Below are 21,463 nucleotides of genomic sequence, written 5' to 3' on the forward strand. Positions count from 1 at the left end.
ACTGTTCATCTCCACCGTCGACCTCCTCCAGCCTCCATGGGCTACCGTCGACCTCCTCCAGCCTCCACGGGCTCCTGTTCATCCAGCCTCCACCGCGTGCTACTCCACCGGCTACTGTTCAACCACCCCTCCACGGGCACCCCTCCACCGTCTACTGTTCATCCAGCCCTCCACACCACGGGGTCCTATTCAACCACCCCTCCACACCACGGGGTCCTATTCAACCACCCCTCCACGGGCACCCCTCCAACGTCTACTGTTCATCCAGCCCTCCACACCACGGGGTCCTGTTCAACCACCCCTCCACGGGCATCCCTCCATCGTCTACTGTTCATCCAGCCCTCCACACCATGGGTTCATCCAGAGGCAACGCCACCGCTCACTGTTCATCCACCCCCCCCCCCCCGCAACGCTCAGTATTCATCCAATCGATCGGCTTCAGTTAGCAGCAGTAGCGAAGGAATCGCTCGATCGGGTTCAGTTAACAGCCATCGATCGATCACTCGGGTTTAGTAGCGTGTAGCCTACAGTGCAATCGCTCGGGTTCAGTTAGAGCCCAACGCCTCGCTTGGGTTCAGTTAGAGCCAACGCCTCGCACACACGCGCGTACGCATACGAGAGAAACGCGCATCGCTCGGCCCCCGACCTCCCACCGTAACCGGGAACTCCCCGAAATTTTCCTCGCCCTCGCTTCTACCACATTTTTTCTATCATGGACGGCCCAAAGAATGTCATGCAGCTGCGTCTCCGGCCCGCCCAGGACGAAAAGCCCATTTTTCTGTCATGATTTTTTGTCATAGAAGTAGGAGCCCACCACATCTATGATGATACCAGGTTTTGTCACATTATCGTCATAGAAGTGTCATATGTATGATAGAAATTTTTTTCGTTCGGCCCAAAATGTCATGGATGTGTCTTTTTTTGTAGTGAGATGCATAGGATAAAACTTCTGATGAAATTCCAATTTCAATTGTTTGTAGTTCCATGACCCTGTATCATCACATAGCCTATACCATGTCAATGCATCTTCCTTCAAAGATAAAGGGAAGACCTTCTTCTTAACAACATCTCCGGGTACACCTACAAGCTTAAATAATCCACAAACTTCATCAACATATATTAGGTGCTCATCAGGATGCATTGTTTCGTCTCCTGCAAAAGGATTAGCTAGCAGTTTTTCTAACATGCCCGAAGGAATTTCAAACCAGACATTTTCATTTTCATTTTCAGTAGGTTCAGTAGGTTGAGGAGAAACTCTTTGCTCTACTGGTCGGGGTGAAGATACCCCAAACAAGCCCCTCAGAGGATTACTTTCCATAGTAACAAGTGACAGTAAATTTCAGCACACTATATAAATTTTTCCTTACCAAATTCCACCTACCAAAGGCACTTCACTCCCCGGCAACGGTGCCAGAAAAGAGTCTTGATGACCCACAAGTATAGGGGATCTATCGTAGTCCTTTCGAGAAGTAAGAGTGTCGAACCCAACGAGGAGCAGAAGCAAATGATAAGCGGTTTCCAGCAAGGTATTCTCTGCAAGTACTGAAATAAGTGGTAAAAGATAGTTTTGTGATAGGATAATTTGTAACGAGCAACAAGTAACAAAAGTAAATAAAGTGCAGCAAGGTGGCCCAATCCTTTTTGTAGCAAAGGACAATCCTGGACAAACTCTTATATAGAGAAAAGTGCTCCCAAGGACACATGGGATTATCGTCAAGCTAGTTTTCATCACGTTCATATGATTCACGTTCGGTACTTTGATAATCTGATATGTGGGTGGACCAGTGCTTGCGTGCTGTCCTTACTTGGACAAGCATCCCACTTATGATTAACCTCTATTGCAAGCATCCGCAACTACAACAAAAGTATTAAGGTAAACCTAACCATAGCATGAAACATGTGGATCCAAATCAACCCCTTATGAAGCAACACATAAACTAGGGTTTAAGCTTCTGTCACTCTAGCAACCCATCATCTACTTATTACTTCACAATGCCTTCCTCTAGGCCCAAATAATGGTGAAGTGTTATGTAGTCGACGTTCACATAACACCACTAGAGGAGAGACAACATACATCTCATCAAAATATCGAACGAATATCAAATTCACATGACTACTAATAGCAAGACTTCTCCCATGTCCTTAGGAACAAACGTAACTACTCAGAAAGCATATTCTTGTTCATAATCAGAGGGGTATTAATATGCATATTGGATCTGAACATATGATCTTCCACCAATTAAACCAACTAGAATCAACTACAAGGAGCAATTAACACTCCTAGCAACCCACAGGTGCCAATCCCGGACTTGGAGACAAGAATTGGATACAAGAGATGAACTAGGGTTTTGAGAGGAGATGGTGCTGGTGAACATGTTGATGGAGATTGCCCTCTCCCGATGACCAGCGCTGTCGGGACCCCGACTCAATGCCACATCGATCTAGCATGTAACGCCTCATATCACTTTGCGGCCTCACGCATGGTATCCCCACGGGTGTCGCCTTACCTTTGCCCGGGACCGTTTGCGCATTTTGGCACACGTATATGATGGTGTCGCTAGCATCCATATGATAAAGAGCCCGGGCTGACATGGCTAGTCGTAAACCCAAAGTGGCACTAACTTACAGGGACAGGCATCCATGACCCAGCATCGAACGTGTCAGTCATCAACGAGTGAATCCAGGCTGTAGCACTGGGCTAACAGGACTCCGGTGAACCGGGCTGTAGCGGGCTAGCAGGACTCCGGTATTCATCGCGTGACATTTCCCCGAAGGGACAGACACAGGATCGAAGAAGGACACATGCCGGCCTGCCTAAGTGTTCCGGAGCAGTAGCAAGCTACCAGGGCTCAGTGGAAGCACTAGGAGACATTTCCCGGTAAGAGAGGCTACTAAGAATAAACAACTAGATAGTCAGATCCCACACATAGCAATACACATTACACGTACGCATAACATGCAAGTATGTGCTGTACAACATGGCATCACAGCATAACTCAACAATCATATAGATAAAGGCTCAGAAGAGCCATCATAGCATTATTACAAACAGGGGTCACACGACCCAACAGTCAGAGCAATCAAGCAACAAGCGGAAGCATTACATGTCTGAGTACAGACATCTATAAATGAAAAAGGCTGAAAGCCTGACTATCTACAACGTCCGCTCAAGATCGTAGCTGAGGTACTAGCTACTAGTCGAAGTCCACGAGAACACTAGTAAGACCGAAGTCTCCGCTGCAAAAACATAAATAAAGCAACATGAGTACAAAGGTACTCAGCAAGACTTACATCAGATCCTATCATACATGCATTTGTATCAAGAGGGTAACGTGGGGTTTAGTTGCAGCAAGCCAGCTTTGACTCTGTGGCTATCCTGTTCTACGACTACCAGAAACTCTGGAGGTGAAACAACGTACACGAGTCCACTAATCACCATACAATACACTACTATGGATTCATCCCCGTCTCCCTACGAGAAGGCCATCCATAGCACTCACACTTGTCTTGAGCATTTTAGAGTATCCACTTCAAGTTGTCTATGTACCATGTAAGCATCCAAGAAGTCCATAACCGCGGACCCGGCTATTCGAATAGATCATGTTAACCCTGCAGGGGTGTACTTCTTCACACACGCTCTCGCCACTTACCGCCATGTACACGTCATGTATCTCGGCAACCTTCAAGCGGAAGCCTGGCGAGGGTGTCGGCCACGACCTGACTAACCACACAAGACTCTAGCCCAGGTTTATCGCCTATTCGGGTTCCATCCGCAAGGAGATCCGGCCGGGGTGTCGCTTACGGCCCCAAACGATGTGTACAGGGTTCCCGAGCCCACCATCCGGGTGCCACTCGGTACACCAGGCCACGTGTGCCTAGTCTGTCCCAAGCCCACCCTGCCGGGTGCCACTTGGTAGAAAAATAGCACTACCTACAAACACCAGAAACTAGTTGCGACTCCTGGACAGAGACCAAGTTGGTTAATAAGTCGAGAGGGGTCGAGTTACCGGAACCCAATGTGTGGTAGTATCGAGTCATTGGACAACATACATAGAACTCAGTGCTTAAGGACGGTTCCAGTGAGACAACCCACCATGTACTCCTACATGGCCTCTCACCGCTACCTTTACCAAAACGTGTTCACACACACATCACTCTCAGCATCAGAACATATCGTGACACTCCAATTCATTCCCAATGAATCAGACCTGACACAACTCTAAGCAATAGCAGGCATAGCATGGTAGGAACACATCAGTGGCTTCAATCAACTCCTACACATGCTAGTGGGTTTCAACTATTTACTGTGGCAATGACAGGTCATGCAGAGGAATGGGTTCAACTACCGCAGCACAAAGTAGCAGACGAACCGTTGTTGTCCTAATGCAGTAACTGAGAGCAGGAGCGAGAGAGTAGGGTTTTATCGAAATGAACAAGGGGGTTTGCTTGCCTGGTAAAACAACAGAGGAGGCACTGCTTCACAGACAGGTACTCTGGAACGTCTCCGGAGCAGGACCTATCGAGAAGGAACGGTGCCGGCAATCAAAACACAACCATATGCAACAAAATGATGCATGAACATGGCATGAAGATGGGATGCTGATAGAGCTAATGCAACTAGTGTTCAATTTGAATGAAGTCCATTTGAACAAAAGGTTCAAATGCAACTCCAAAATAAGTCTCTTATTATGCCATAATGTGTTTTCTCATATTCAGCATGTATAAGTTGGTTTTTCATGCATGAAACTAGTACAGATGGAAAGATTGCATTTTTCTGATAATTTTTCATATATAAATTATTTTAATCTGAGCTACGGTTGAATTGTTATGAATTTTTGAAGTTTAAAACAATTTCTGGAATTTTCTGATTAAATTAAATCCAGAATTCATATATTGCGTCAGCATTGAGTAAACATGACGTCAGCAGTCAACTGCGGCTGATGGGGTCAAACCTGACGTGTGGGGCCCACACGTCAGTGACAGGGGGTTAAACAGGGGGTTAATTTAATCCTAATTATAAGTTAGTGGCGCTGGGGCCCACTGTCAGCCTCAGGGGGGTTAATTAAGCGGTGATTAGCACTAAGCTAATCACCTGACGGGCCGGGCCCACATGGCAGGGCTCAGGCGACGGGGCTCGCCGCCGGCGACCTCTGGACGCGGCGGAGTCCGCGCCACAGGCCACGGGGACGGCGTCTGAGAGCACCGGGGCGTAGCCCGGGCTCTCGCGCATCTGGTAGGACAGGTGGAAGTAGCGGGGGAGGCCGGAGCTCGCCGGAGCAAAGCTCGCGGCGGCGGCCGGAGCTCGGCTTCGATCGGGAACGGGCTGCGAGGCACTAGGGAGGCTGCGAGCGGGTCCGCGTGACTCGCCAGAGTGCACTGAGTGCAACGGCGAGCTCGGCTGCGGCCTGCGGCGGCTGTGGCCACGACGGCGAGGAGCTGCGGCGGCGATGGCTTCGGCCATGGTGGGGAACGGGGCTACGGCGCGGGAACGAAGGGAAGAAGGTAGGGGAAACGGGAAGAAGCTCACGGCGATCACGCAGAGCAGCACAGCGGGGTCGGGGGAGACCTGGTGACGGCGAATCGACGGCGGCGGACGGCGGAGCCCGAGGAGGAAGACGATGGCGATGGCGGCGATGGAGGCCGTCCGGAGGTGCGTGGCTCGACGAGGAGGTAGCCGGCGACGTGGCGGAGCTCGTGGACTGCTCAGATGCTCTCGAGGGGCGCGGTGGCTACGACTACGGCGAGCGGTGGCGTCGGTGGCGTTCGGCCGTGAGAGAGAGAGAGACAGAGGAGAGGACGAGGGCGAGGGAGAGTGCGAGCGGGTCGGGGTGGCTGCGTGGCGTCGTCCGGGGCATCCAGACGAGGAGGGGAGAGGCAGGCAGGCAGGGAGGGAGGTGGCGTGGCGCGGTGGCGCGCGCGCGCGCCGGGCACGCTCCCCTCCCTCTGTCGAGGACGAAGACGACAGAGGAGGAGGCGGCCTGGGCCGCCTGCTGGCTGGGCCGGCCTGCTGCTGCTGGGCCAGAGGCGCCAGGTAAGAGGCCCAGGTAAGGTTTCCCTCTTTTATTTATTTTTGTTTTCTAATTTCTGACATTTGTTTTGATTTAATTAAAATATTAAATCATTTTATCACCTTATGCCAATTTTTGCAGGAGCTAGATATATTATTCCAGAGCTCCTTTATAAATGGCATAATTTTTGGACATATATTAATATATATAACTAATATATTTCCAATGCAAATATTTATGCCTTAATTCCAAATGCCCAAAATAAATACCTATGAGCTCTTAAAAATATTGGTTTGATTTTTATCTCTGTCCAATATTTTCAGAGGGCAACATGAGCATTTTCTTGGACCCTTTTGGAGAAATTTTTATTTGGGTCATTTTCAAAAATGATTCTGAGGGTTCCACCAATCCTCATTTCAAATTTAGAAGAAATTTAAATATGATGCACAAATGGCTAGCTAGGCTTGAGCATACCAGAACTAGGGATGTGACAACTCGCCCCCACTTGAAAGAATCTCGTCCCGAGATTCAAGGGTTGACGGAAAGAAAGCGGGGTACTCCAGTCGAAGACGATCTTCTCGCTCCCAAGTAGCTTCTCTCTCGGAATGATGAGACCACTGAACTTTGAGAAACTTGATGTTCTGACGTCGGGTAACACGCTCTGCTTGATCAAGAATGCGAACCGGGTACTCTCGGTATGTGAGGTTATCTTGGAGATCAAGCGTTTCGTGGTCCACTCCGCGGATGGAATCCGAGAAGCAACGCCTGAGTTGAGAGACGTGGAAGACATCATGAATTCAAGAAAGATGTGGGGGTAGTTCCAACTGGTAGGCAACCTCTCCTCGTTTAGCGAGAATGCGAAAAGGACCAATGTAACGAGGAGCCAACTTTCCCTTGATACCGAAACGATGGGTACCCTTCAAAGGAGTAACCCGAAGGTAAGCTTGGTCGCCAATTTCATAAGTCATATCCTTATGATGACGATCATACTGGCTCTTCTGACGAGACTGGGCTGTTTTCAAATTCTCACGAATGATGCGAACTTGCTCTTCTGCCTCCTGGATCATGTCCGGTCCAAAGAATTGTCTTTCACCGGTTTCTGACCAGTTCAAAGGTGTTCGACATCTTCGTCCATAGAGAACCTCAAAAGGAGCTTTCTTGAGGCTGGATTGGTAGCTATTGTTATAAGCAAACTCGGCGAAAGGAAGACATTTCTCCCAATCCATACCGAATGAGATAACGCAAGCTCTGAGCATGTCTTCGAGAATTTGATTGACCCGTTCCACCTGACCACTCGACTGAGGGTGGAAAGCGGTACTGAAGGAAAGATGGGTTCCCATGGCAGTTTGGAAACTCTCCCAGAAATGAGAAGTGAAAAGACTGCCACGGTCTGAATTAATCTCTAGTGGAACACATGGAGTGACACTATTCGAGAAATATATAAGTCAGCAAGCTGACTAGCAGTGATACTCTCTCGAACAGGAAGGAAGTGAGCCACTTTGGAAAGACGAGCAACGACTACGAAGATAGCGTTATTCCCTCTCTTGGTCCTGGGAAAGCCGGTGATGAAGTCCATACCAACTTTATCCCATTTCCATTCAGGAATAGCTAAAGGCTGAATGGTGCCAGCAGGTCTTTGATGCTCTGCCTTAACGCGACGACATACGTCACATTTAGCAATGAACTCAACGATTTCTCTCTTCATCCTAGTCCACCAGAACCTCTGGCGTAGGTCCTGATACATCTTAGTACTACCGGGATGAATCATGAGAGGAGATTCATGCGCCTCCTTAAGAATCAACTGCCGAAGATGTTGCTTCTTGGGAACCACCAAGCGATTCTCAAAGAAAACAACACCACGATCATCCATAGAGAAACATCCACCAACTCCCTTCTTAATGTTTCTCTTGATCCGGGTAATCCCCGTATCATGTTTCTGGGCTTCGATGATAAGATCCACAAGGGTAGGTTTCGCCACCAAGGTAGAAAGGAATCCATGAGGAGCAATGTGAAGGTTAAGCTTACAGAATTCCTCATGGAGAAGTGGTTGGCCTTGCTGCAACATGAGATTGTTGCAATAGGATTTACGGCTTAGCGCATCAGCCATGACATTGGCTTTGCCTGGGGTGTAGGTAATTCCTAGATCATAATCTGTGATCAACTCCAGCCAACGTCTTTGCCTAAGGTTCAGATCCGGTTGGGTGAAGATATACCTGAGACTCTGGTGATCGGTGTAGATCTCGCAACGTTTACCAATGAGGTAATGTCGCCAGGTCTTGAGTGCATAGACTACGGCTGCAAGCTCTAGATCATGTGTAGGATAATTCTCCTCATGTGGATGCAACTGTCGAGATGCATAGGCAATCACATGACGATCCTGCATAAGAATGCAACCTAGTCCCTGTCGTGAGGCGTCGCAGTAGATAATAAAGTCTTTAGTGAAATCCGGTGGCACCAGTATGGGAGCAGAAGTCAGGCGTCTTTTCAGTTCCTGAAAACTGTACTCACACTGTGGGGACCACTCGAACTTTTTATCTTTCTTGAGAAGTTCCGTGAGGGGTTTGGCTACTTTGGAGAAGTTTTCAACAAAGCGGCGACAATAGCTGGCTAGACCAAGGAAACTCCTAACTTGTTTAACGGTCTCAGGTGGAGTCCAATCGAGAATGGCTTGAACTCTCTCGGGATTGACAGCAATGCCCTTACCAGAGATTACGTGGCCTAAGTAGGTCACTTCTGACAACCAAAATTCACACTTGGAGAACTTGGCATAAAGGCGGTGCTCTCTGAGTTTTTCTAACACGAGTCTAAGATGTTCGGCATGCTCTTCCTCGTTCTTCGAGTAAATAGGAATATCATCGAGGTAAACCACGACGAACTTATCTAAGTACTCCATGAAGATCGAGTTCATCAAGCGGGAGAATGTAGCTGGAGCGTTAGTTAGACCAAAGGACATGACGGTGTACTCGTACTGACCATAACGAGTGACAAAGGCTGTCTTGGGAATGTCCCCGTTTCTGATTTTGATTTGGTGGTATCCTAACCTTAAATCCATCTTGGAGAAGACTGAGGATCCAGCGAGCTGATCATACAGGTCGTTGATCCTGGGGAGCGTATACTTGTTCTTTATCGTGACCAAATTAACGGGACGATAATCTACGACCATCCGGTCCGTACCGTCTTTCTTCTTGACAAAGAGGACGGGGCAAGCCCAAGGAGAAGAACTAGGACGGATGAAACCCTTTTGCAAGGACTCATCAAGTTGTTTCTTAAGCTCGGCTAGTTCTAAGGGTGCCATCTTGTAAGGTCTCCGGGAGATTGGAGCTGTTCCTGGGATAAGATCTATGACAAACTCTACATCTCTGTCAGGTGGAACACCTGGCAGTTCCTCTGGAAAGACATCGGGAAAGTCACGGACTACCGGGATATCTGCAAGGTCTGGAAGAGGGCTGGCATTAAGAGAATAGAGCTGACGCTTTGCAACTCTAGTGGGGACAGTGACTATCTTGCCAGATGGGTGTGTAAGCTGAACAGATCTTGTGTAACAATCAATCTTGGCATGATGAGCTGTCATCTAATCCATTCCCAAGATGATGTTAATATCTGAGGACTTGAGGGCTACAAGTGATGCAAGGAATACAAGTCTATCAACAAGGACTTTGTTACCATGGCTGATTCTGGTGGTCTGCCATCTAGACCCTGGGGTTTGGATTTCAAGCGGAGTTGGCATATCACAAAATGACATGTCGTGCAAACGAGCATAGCCTTCAGAAATGAAGGAGTGAGATGCTCCAGTATCGAATAGAACTGATGCTGGGTGACAATTGGCAAGGAGTGTACCAAGAACGACATCCGGATCATCCTGAGCGTCTTTAGCTAAGACGTGATGCACACGTCCATGTTCAGTAGGGGCTGACTTAACACTGTTCATCTTGCGTGATGGCTTAACACAGCCAACAGTCTTCTCGGCCTTGGGTGGAGCATAACTAGTTTGAGAGCAGTCACGTGCATAGTGTCCTGGCTTCCCGCATGTGAAGCAAGTCCCTGAGGTTGGACGTGGACCCGCACTGACAAGCGGTCTACCAGTAGGCCTGGGTGGAACATATGACTGAGCTAGGGAAGACACCACATGGAATGGCCTCGGTGTATATCCGGAAGGAAGAGCAGAGTTTGGAACCCAAATCCGGCGCTTCTGGGAACTAGAGCCAGAGGAAGATCCCAAATTACGGGTGTGCTTACGAGACTCCTCGTAAGTGAGCTGAGTTGTCTCTGCATTGATGGCCTTGTTCACAAGGGCTTGGAATGTATCACAATGATGCAGGTGGAGATCACAACGCAACTTGGGGTTGAGACCCTTCCGGAACCTAGCCTGCTTCTTGGCGTCTGTGGACACTTCTTCTGTGGCATAACGGGCAAGGTTCTCGAACTCTCTGCTATAAGCATCAACAGCCATCTTACTCTGGGTGAGGCTACAAAACTCTTCTCTCTTGCGATCAAGGAGGGCCTGGGGAATGTGATGCTCGCGAAAAGCCTCAATGAAATCCTTCCAAGTAGGAATCTGGCCAGCTGGAAACAAAGTCTCATAGTTCTGCCACCAAAGACTAGCAGGACCTTCCAGGTGGTATGTGGCATAGGTGACCTTGTCATCTTCAGCTACGCTCGCGGAAAGCAGCTTATGAGTGATGCTACGGAGCCAATCATCTGCATCGAGTGGCTCGATGGAATGATGAAAGGTGGGTGGGTGCAAGCGAATGAAATCATGAATGGTAGCAGACCCTTTGAACTGATGTGCGGTGTTCTCCTCGATACGTGCCAACAAACGGTTAGACTCATGCTTGTTCCTCTCCATCTCTAGCATGAACTCTGCCAACGAAGGCGGGTCGGGAGGATCCTCATCCCTACCATATCCATGGTTCTGGCTACGAACAATAGAACTAGATGACATCCTGGGAAACGAAACCAGGGACGGAGTCAGCATCAACTATAGACTGTAGAATGTAGGACAAGGAATTAGTATCTCTCGAACTTCTAGGAAAATTCCAGCAGCATAATGGCAGTAAAATGCTCAGAATGAGACATCCTACTAAAAATGGGGTGGTAACATACTCATCATCATCACTCAAGGTTCTGAGATAGTACTAAACAGACTACACCGGAAGTACTCGAAAACCGGGGTATGACTCTGATCAACCAATCCTAAGGGACTATGGAATAGTAACACGTGATCCTGATAGACGGAAGAGAAGCCTAGTTCCTTAATCCCGTCGGAAAGATAGAACGACTCAGATCAGAAGGTCATGAGGTATAAGGAGTAAAAGAGCCTTACGTTCCAACCCACAATCAATTCCCTTACATAACTAAAGATTTTCTAGACTCAACTTCGACCGGTTTGGCTTGGCAATCCTACAGGCAGTCAGGCTCTGATACCAACGCTGTCGGGACCCCGACTCAATGCCACATCGATCTAGCATGTAACGCCTCATATCACTTTGCGGCCTCACGCACGGTATCCCCACGGGTGTCGCCTTACCTTTGCCCGGGACCGTTTGCGCATTTTGGCACACGTATATGATGGTGTCGCTAGCATCCATATGATAAAGAGCCCGGGCTGACATGGCTAGTCGTAAACCCAAAGTGGCACTAACTTACAGGGACAGGCATCCATGACCCAGCATCGAACGTGTCGGTCATCAATGAGTGAATCCAGGCTGTAGCACTGGGCTAACAGGACTCCGGTGAACCGGGCTGTAGCGGGCTAGCAGGACTCCGGTATTCATTGCGTGACATTTCCCCGAAGGGACAGACACAGGATCGAAGAAGGACACATGCCGGCCTGCCTAAGTGTTCCGGAGCAGTAGCAAGCTACCAGGGCTCAGTGGAAGCACTAGGAGACATTTCCCGGTAAGAGAGGCTACTAAGAATAAACAACTAGATAGTCAGATCCCACACATAGCAATACACATTACACGTACGCATAACATGCAAGTATGTGCTGTACAACATGGCATCACAACATAACTCAACAATCATATAGATAAAAGCTCAGAAGAGCCATCATAGCATTATTACAAACAGGGGTCACACGACCCAACAGTCAGAGCAATCAAGCAACAAGCGGAAGCATTACATGTCTGAGTACAGACATCTATAAATGAAAAAGGCTGAAAGCCTGACTATCTACAACGTCCGCTCAAGATCGTAGCTGAGGTACTAGCTACTAGTCGAAGTCCACGAGAACACTAGTAAGACCGAAGTCTCCGCTGCAAAAACATAAATAAAGCAACATGAGTACAAAGGTACTCAGCAAGACTTACATCAGATCCTATCATACATGCATTTGTATCAAGAGGGTAACGTGGGGTTTAGTTGCAGCAAGCCAGCTTTGACTCTGTGGCTATCCTGTTCTACGACTACCAGAAACTCTGGAGGTGAAACAACGTACACGAGTCCACTAATCACCATACAATACACTACTATGGATTCATCCCCGTCTCCCTACGAGAAGGACATCCATAGCACTCACACTTGTCTTGAGCATTTTAGAGTATCCACTTCAAGTCGTCTATGTACCATGTAAGCATCCAAGAAGTCCATAACCGCGGACCCGGCTATTCGAATAGATCATGTTAACCCTGCAGGGGTGTACTTCTTCACACACGCTCTCGCCACTTACCGCCATGTACACGTCATGTATCTCGGCAACCTTCAAGCGGAAGCCTGGCGAGGGTGTCGGCCACGACCTGACTAACCACACAAGACTCTAGCCCAGGTTTATCGCCTATTCGGGTTCCATCCGCAAGGAGATCCGGCCGGGGTGTCGCTTACGGCCCCAAACGATGTGTACAGGGTTCCCGAGCCCACCATCCGGGTGCCACTCGGTACACCAGGCCACGTGTGCCTAGTCTGTCCCAAGCCCACCCTGCCGGGTGCCACTTGGTAGAAAAATAGCACTACCTACAAACACCAGAAACAAGTTGCGACTCCTGGACAGAGACCAAGTTGGTTAATAAGTCGAGAGGGGTCGAGTTACCGGAACCCAATGTGTGGTAGTATCGAGTCATTGGACAACATACATAGAACTCAGTGCTTAAGGACGGTTCCAGTGAGACAACCCACCATGTACTCCTACATGGCCTCTCACCGCTACCTTTACCAAAACGTGTTCACACACACATCACTCTCAGCATCAGAACATATCGTGACACTCCAATTCATTCCCAATGAATCAGACCTGACACAACTCTAAGCAATAGCAGGCATAGCATGGTAGGAACACATCAGTGGCTTCAATCAACTCCTACACATGCTAGTGGGTTTCAACTATTTACTGTGGCAATGACAGGTCATGCAGAGGAATGGGTTCAACTACCGCAGCACAAAGTAGCAGAAGAACCGTTGTTGTCCTAATGCAGTAACTGAGAGCAGGAGCGAGAGAGTAGGGTTTTATCGAAATGAACAAGGGGGTTTGCTTGCCTGGTAAAACAACAGAGGAGGCACTGCTTCACAGACAGGTACTCTGGAACGTCTCCGGAGCAGGACCTATCGAGAAGGAACGGTGCCGGCAATCAAAACACAATCATATGCAACAAAATGATGCATGAACATGGCATGAAGATGGGATGCTGATAGAGCTAATGCAACTAGTGTTCAATTTGAATGAAGTCCATTTGAACAAAAGGTTCAAATGCAACTCCAAAATAAGTCTCTTATTATGCCATAATGTGTTTTCTCATATTCAGCATGTATAAGTTGGTTTGTCATGTATGAAACTAGTACAGATGGAAAGATTGCATTTTTCTGATAATTTTTCATATATAAATTATTTTAATCTGAGCTACGGTTGAATTGTTATGAATTTTTGAAGTTTAAAACAATTTCTGGAATTTTCTGATTAAATTAAATCCAGAATTCATATATTGCGTCAGCATTGAGTAAACATGACGTCAGCAGTCAACTGCGGCTGATGGGGTCAAACCTGACATGTGGGGCCCACACGTCAGTGACAGGGGGTTAAACAGGGGGTTAATTTAATCCTAATTATAAGTTAGTGGCGCTGGGGCCCACTGTCAGCCTCAGGGGGGGTTAATTAAGCGGTGATTAGCACTAAGCTAATCACCTGACGGGCCGGGCCCACATGGCAGGGCTCAGGCGACGGGGCTCGCCGCCGGCGACCTCTGGACGCGGCGGAGTCCGCGCCACAGGCCACGGGGACGGCGTCTGAGAGCACCGGGGCGTAGCCCGGGCTCTCGCGCATCTGGTAGGACAGGTGGAAGTAGCGGGGGAGGCTGGAGCTCGCCGGAGCAAAGCTCGCGGCGGCGGCTGGAGCTCGGCTTCGATCGGGAACGGGCTGCGAGGCACTAGGGAGGCTGCGAGCGGGTCCGCGTGACTCGCCAGAGTGCACTGAGTGCAACGGCGAGCTCGGCTGCGGCCTGCGGCGGCTGTGGCCACGACGGCGAGGAGCTGCGGCGGCGATGGCTTCGGCCATGGTGGGGAACGGGGCTACGGCGCGGGAACGAAGGGAAGAAGGTAGGGGAAACGGGAAGAAGCTCACGGCGATCACGCAGAGCAGCATAGCGGGGTCGGGGGAGACCTGGTGACGGCGAATCGACGGCGGCGGACGGCGGAGCCCGAGGAGGAAGACGATGGCGATGGCGGCGATGGAGGCCGTCCGGGGGTGCGTGGCTCGACGAGGAGGTAGCCGGCGACGTAGCGGAGCTCGTGGACTGCTCAGATGCTCTCGAGGGGCGCGGTGGCTACGACTACGGCGAGCGGTGGCGTCGGTGGCGTTCGGCCGTGAGAGAGAGAGAGAGACAGAGGGGAAGACGAGGGCGAGGGAGAGTGCGAGGGGGTCGGGGTGGCTGCGTGGCATCGTCCGGGGCATCCAGACGAGGAGGGGAGAGGCAGGCAGGCAGGGAGGGAGGTGGCGTGGCGCGGTGGCGCGGGCGCGCGCCGGGCACGCTCCCCTCCCTCTGTCGAGGACGAAGACGACAGAGGAGGAGGCGGCCTGGGCCGCCTGCTGGCTGGGCCGGCCTGCTGCTGCTGGGCCAGAGGCGCCAGGTAAGAGGCCCAGGTAAGGTTTCCCTCTTTTATTTATTTTTGTTTTCTAATTTCTGACATTTGTTTTGATTTAATTAAAATATTAAATCATTTTATCACCTTATGCCAATTTTTGCAGGAGCTAGATATATTATTCCAGAGCTCCTTTATAAATGGCATAATTTTTGGACATATATTAATATATATAACTAATATATTTCCAATGCAAATATTTATGCCTTAATTCCAAATGCCCAAAATAAATACCTATGAGCTCTTAAAAATATTGGTTTGATTTTTATCTCTGTCCAATATTTTCATAGGGCAACATGAGCATTTTCTTGGACCCTTTTGGAGAAATTTTTATTTGGGTCATTTTCAAAAATGATTCTGAGGGTTCCACCAATCCTCATTTCAAATTTAGAAGAAATTTAAATATGATGCACAAATGGCTAGCTAGCCTTGAGCATACCAGAACTAGGGATGTGACATTCCCCCTCCCGGAGGGAAGTTTCCCCGGCAGAACAGCTCCACCAGAGCCCTAGATTGGTTCCGCCAAGGTTCCGCCTCGTGGCGGCGGAGTTTCGTCTGAGAAGATGGCTTATGATTTTTTCCTCATCGAAAGACTTCATATAGCAGAAGATAGTCATCGGAGGGCCACCAGGGGGCCCACGAGGTAGGGGGCGCGCCCAGGGGGGTAGGGCGTGCCCCCACCCCCGTGGGCAGGGTGTGCCCCCCTGGTGAACTTCTTGCGCTCAATATTTTTTATATATTCTGAAAATGTCTTCTGTGAAGTTTCAGGACTTTTGGAGCTGTGCGGAATAGGTCTCTAATATTTGCTCCTTTTCCAGCCCAGAATCCCAGCTGCCGGCACTCTCCCTCTTTATGTAACCCTTGTAAAATAAGAGAGAATAGGCATAAGTATTGTGACATAATGTGTAATAACAGCCCATAATGCAATAAATATCGATATAAAAGCATGATGCAAAATGGACATATTACGGAGCTACGTACGGGTCGTGAAAATAGATAGGATGATCGTTAAAAGGAACATCTAGAGATCCCCCCACACGTTTGTGCTACTGGCCGCCTTGGTATGTCCGTCCTTTGAAAGGACCGATTATCAAACCGTCGAGAGGGGCCCGTGGAAAATAAACCTGAAAAGGATAAAAAGAAAAGTAAAAGTATGTGTGTCCTTGGAAGGTCGAGCCGTATTGTGGACACAGTCTAGTTATGCCTCCGTCTCCGCCCATGGTATTTTTAGTGCGTAGTTATGTATGCGCGGTACATATGCCACCACTTGGTCGGGGCTGAGGCGGAGGTCGAATTGCTAGTCTAAGTCACGACGAGATGAAATGTCATGCTGCGGAGTAGTCCGGACTCGTTTGACAGCATCCGGGAGCTTGGTCGATGATTTAAAGTTCTGCCTTAAAAGGCCGCTCTGTACTTCCGCTGCCAGGGCCGCGGTGTGTTCCTTGGTACGGAGGGAGCGCTCCGTGCTTCCATTGACTATTATGACACCATGTGGTCCGGGTATCTTGAGCTTGAGATAAGCATAGAGAGGCACCGCAATGAATCGAGCAAACGGGGTTCGTCCGAGCAGTGCGTGATAGACGCTGCAGAATGGGACGATATCAAAGATTAACTCTTCGCTTCAGAAGTTGTCCGGAGATCCGAAGACGACCTCCAATGTGATTGAGCCCGAGCAACGGGCCTCTACACCTGGTATAACTCCTTTAAAGGTAGCTTTGGTGGGCTTGATCCTTGACGGATTGATGCCCATTTTGCGCATTGTATCCTGATAGATTAGGTTGAGGCTGCTGCCACCGTCGATGAGGACTTGTGTGAGGTGGAATCCATCAATTATTGGGTCAAGAACCAGTGCGGACGAACTGCCATGACGGATACTGGTCGGATGGTCCCTGCGATCAAAGGTGATCGGGCATGACGACCATGGGTTGAATTTTGGGGGGACTGGCTCTATCGCATAGACGTCCCTGAGCGCGCACTTGCGCTCCCTCTTAGGGATATGGGTAGCGTATATCATGTTCACTGTTTTGACCTGAGGGGGAAACTTCTTCTGCCCCCCTGTGTTCGCTGGACGGGGCTCCTCGTCGTCATTCTCGCTTTGCGACCCCTTCTCCTTATCTTCGACATTTAACTTGCCGGCCAGTTTGAAGACCCAACAGCTCCGATGGGTATGATTGGCTGGTTTATTAGGGGTGCCATGGATCTGACATGGACGATCGAGTATGCGGTCCAAGCTAGAAGGCCCCTAATTATTCCTTTTATATGGCTTCTTCCGTTGACCGGACTTGGAGCCACTGAATCCGGCATTGACCATCGTGTCATCAGTATTGTCACTATTGTTTCGACGCTTGTGCGTGTTGCATCGGGGCTTGCCGTTGCTATTTCTGGCTTCCGAGGTGCCAGGTTCGCTTGCATTGTTATTGTTGCAGGCTAGCCAGCTATCTTCGCCCGCACAAAAGCAGGTCATGAGTGCCATGAGGGCCGCCATGGACTTCGGCTTTTCTTGGCCGAGGTGTTGGGCGAGCCATTCGTTGCGGATGCTGTGTTTGAAGGCCGCTAGGGATTTGGCATCCGAACAGTCGACGATTTGGTTCTTTTTAGTTAAGAACCTAGTCCAAAATTTCCTTGCTGACTCTCCGGGCTGTTGGACTATGTGACTTAAGTCATCGGCATCCGGAGGTCTGACGTATGTGCCTTGGAAGTTGTCGCGGAAGGCGTCTTCTAGGTCTTCCCAGCTGCCAATAGAGTTTTTTGGCAGGTTGTTCAGCCAGTGTCAGGCTAGTCCCTTGAGTTTTAGGGGGTGGTATTTGATGGCGTGAAGATCATCGCCACGGGCCATGTGAATATGGAGAATAAAGTCTTCAATCCATACAGCAGGATCTAAGGTTCCATCATATGATTCGATATTCATGGGTTTGAACCCTTCTGGGAATTCATGTTCCACTACTTCATTAGTGAAGCAGAGGGGGTGTGCGGCGCCTCTATATCGGGCCAGACCGTGACGTAGTTCGAATGGAGTCCGTCTACGGTTTTTGGCACGGACGTGATTGTGCTTGCCATGTTCGGCTTGGTAGCCGTCGTCGCGCGTCAGGGCACGCCCCCGCGATCCATAGGTCAATCTGGCCGGACCTGCTTTATTCTTCAGGTCCTGCCACAGGTCATACGTGTATCCCCGAGTTGTTTTATCTCTGCCTTTACGGCGAGGTAGGACGGGCTGGTGTTCGGCTTGAGTTGTCGTTTTGTCCCAGCCACGTGGTGGTCGATCAGCCGCATTATGCGCTGATGGTACGGGCTCAAGTGCCTCGTCATTGAATTGAGGTAGAAGTTTACGCTTCAGGTAAATTTTGGTTGGGCGCTCGAGGCCGTATTCCTCTGCTGTCAGGACATCAGTCCATCTATCGTTGAGCAGATCTTGATCAGCTTGAAGCTGCTACTGCTGCTTCTTTTTCAGGCTCCTTGTAGTGGCTATTAGCCATTGCTTAAAGCACTCCTACTCGAGAGGTTCCTCAAGCATGATAAAGTCTTCGTCGCCGAGGCTCACCTCATCCTTGGAGGGTGGAATGTAGTTAATGTCCTCCAAGTCTTCATTTGCAGCCTGTTCATCAGGGCTAACTTGCCCATCCTCCCGATCGTCTTGTTCAGTGTTTTGCTCGATGGGGTTTTCTTGGTCTTTGGCATCATCCGAAGTGTTGTTGCCTCTCATGCCGGTATTGTTGTCTTTGCTGCGGCGTGATTTAGTGCAGCGCCATCGGCTCTTTTGTTGTATCTCGGGAGGTTTATCCTCTACTGGATTTTTCTCATTATCGCTGTCACCCTCCTTGGGTGTATCCACCATATAGACATCATAGGAAGAGGTGGCCATCCAGCTCCCGGTAAACGGCAGGTTTTCGGCTTGCTCCTCTCTGGCATCATCGTCCATACCGTCGATGTGTTCAGAGCCGTAATCGAGCATGTCAGTTAAGTCCACTACTGTGGCGATGAAGTGGGTGGTAGGTGGGACGTAAACTTTCCCGCTCTCAGCCCCTAGTCCGGGCTGGGTGTAGTTCGGACGTTGCTCCTCTGTAATCACAAGGGATCGCATCAAGTCCAGAGCCTCGCTTAAAGGCGAGGTTTGTTGAGGGAGAAAAGAATCCGTGAAGTATGGCAGGAAGGGAATTCCTCAGCCGAGCTCACACGACGCTGACTCCGAGAGTTCAGAGCCAGTATCCGAGGAAGGGTCCGGCTTTGTGATGGTTGCCGGCGACACTGCTTCCTCCGGCTCTCCTGTACTGGTCCTAGTGGCCACAGATAGTCCGGCGGGTTTAGAAATCCCGTCTTCGGTCCTGGCGAGGCGCTCAGGCTCTAAGGCCAGAGCGGAGGCTGGGGTCATGAATCCTTGGAAGATCAAGTCTCCTCGGATATCGGCGACATAATCCAGGTTTCCAAAACTAATCTGGTGACCTGGGGCGTAGCTGTCGATCTGCTCCAAATGGCCAAGCGAGTTGGTCCGCAGTGCGAAGCTGCCGAATATGAAAATCTGGCAGGGGAGAAAAACCTCCCCTAGGGAAGCATCGTTGCAGATGATGGATGGAGCCATCAAACCTTTTTGCGGCGACACAGTGGAACTCTCAATGAAAGCACCAATGTCGGTGTCAAAACCGGCAGATCTCGGGTAGGGGTCCCGAACTGTGCGTCTAAGGTTGATGGTAACAGGAGACAGGGGACACGAAGTATTACCCAGGTTCAGGCCCTCTTGATGGAGGTGATACCTTACGCCCTGCTTGATTAATATTGATGAGTATGGGGGTTACAAGAGTTGATCTACCACGAGATCGTAATGGCTAAAACCCTAGAAGTCTATCATGTATGATTATGATTGCCCCTACGGACTAAACCCTCCGGTTTATATAGACACCGGAGGGGCCTAGGGTTGTACAAAGTCGGTTACACAGAAAGGAAATAATACATCCGCCCGCTAGGCTTGCCATCCACGCCAAGGAGAGTCCCATCCGGACATGGGAGAGAGTCTTCTGTCTTGTATCTTCATAGCCCATTAGTCCGGCCCATGTCACACAGGCCGGACGCCTGAGGACCCCTTAATCCAGGACTCCCTCACCTACCGCGGATCGACGAGGTCGAGCGAGCGGGAGCTGAGGGAGGAGGCGGTGACATGGTCTTGGAGGAGGTGCCACGAACGATGCCGGAGGGAGCGTCTCGGGCACCGACTGGCGGGGCGCCGCCGGTGGTGGCGCCGCAGGCTACTCCGACCGTTGAGCCGGCAAGGGTGCCAGAGAGGGCGCCGGAGAAGGCGCCGGACACGGAAGAGGCGGTCAGCAGAGAGTACGCCCTAGTGCCCAGGCCAGGGGGTCGCTGAACCGTCGGGTCGCAGCCGGCTCAGGGCAGGACCAGCGAGGTCTTCTTTGGGCCCCTGACCCAGTTGGAGGCAGTAATGGCCGCCATGAGCCGGCGCCTGCGGGGGCGGACGGATAGGATCCAGGCCTTTGCCCAGGCCGAGGTGGAGTAGACATGGGAGCTGCAGCACGCCGTGTTCGTAAGTTCTCCCTCGTCTTCTATTTTTCTTTTTGTCGCTTCTTCTGGGTGGGGGCATGCTAGCGCATCCACTGGGTGTAGTCCCCGAGATTCGGGCCAACTACATAGCAGTTGGGTCGAATCTTCAACCGCTATCTCGTGCTGATCCTTGCTCCTTGTAGCAACTGGACTCCTTCCGGGTCAGCGTCTTCAACCGGCTTCTGGAGAAGCACCGACAACTCAAGGAGCAGCTTGCCGCCAAGAAGGAGGAGCTCCGGGTCGCCGCATGTATTTTTCTTGTGTGCTCTTTTTAGTGGGGGCGTGCTAGCGCACCCACTAGGTGTAGCCCCGAAGATTCGGGCCAACTACGTAGTAGTTGGGTCGAATCTTAAAGTGGTCCTCTATTTTTGAGTCTTTCTTTTGCAGCCGAGGTGTTGTCTTGGAAGACCCAGCTGATTCGAGCCGGCTTCCATTACGACCAGCTTGTTGCCGAAACCGGCCGGCTTGGGGCCAAGGTGGCAGAGGCGAAGGCGGGTGCGGCGGGAGCCCGGCAGGCACCTGATGAGGCCAGCCGACTACAGGAGCGGCTGGCGGGCGACAAGAGCCATCTTGAGGCCGAGCTGGAGCGCCTCAAGGCAGAGGCCACCAAGGTCGTGGAGGCACAGCGGGCCCTCACCGAGTCCGATCAGCAACGCGGCAAGCCGGCAGACGACAAGGCCCAGCTCCAGGCCGAGGTGGAGCGCCTGAAGGTGCTGGGGGCCACGACGGAGGAGGCCCGTCAGGCGGAAACACTCTGCCGCGAGGAGGCCGAGAAGGGAGACCGAGGCCAAGGACGCCGATTTGAAGACGGCCCTTGTCAAGGTCGCCGACTTGGAGAAGATGCT

The sequence above is a fragment of the Triticum aestivum genome, chromosome 1A (assembly GCF_018294505.1).
Source record: "Triticum aestivum cultivar Chinese Spring chromosome 1A, IWGSC CS RefSeq v2.1, whole genome shotgun sequence".
NCBI classification, from domain to species: Eukaryota; Viridiplantae; Streptophyta; class Magnoliopsida; order Poales; family Poaceae; genus Triticum; species Triticum aestivum.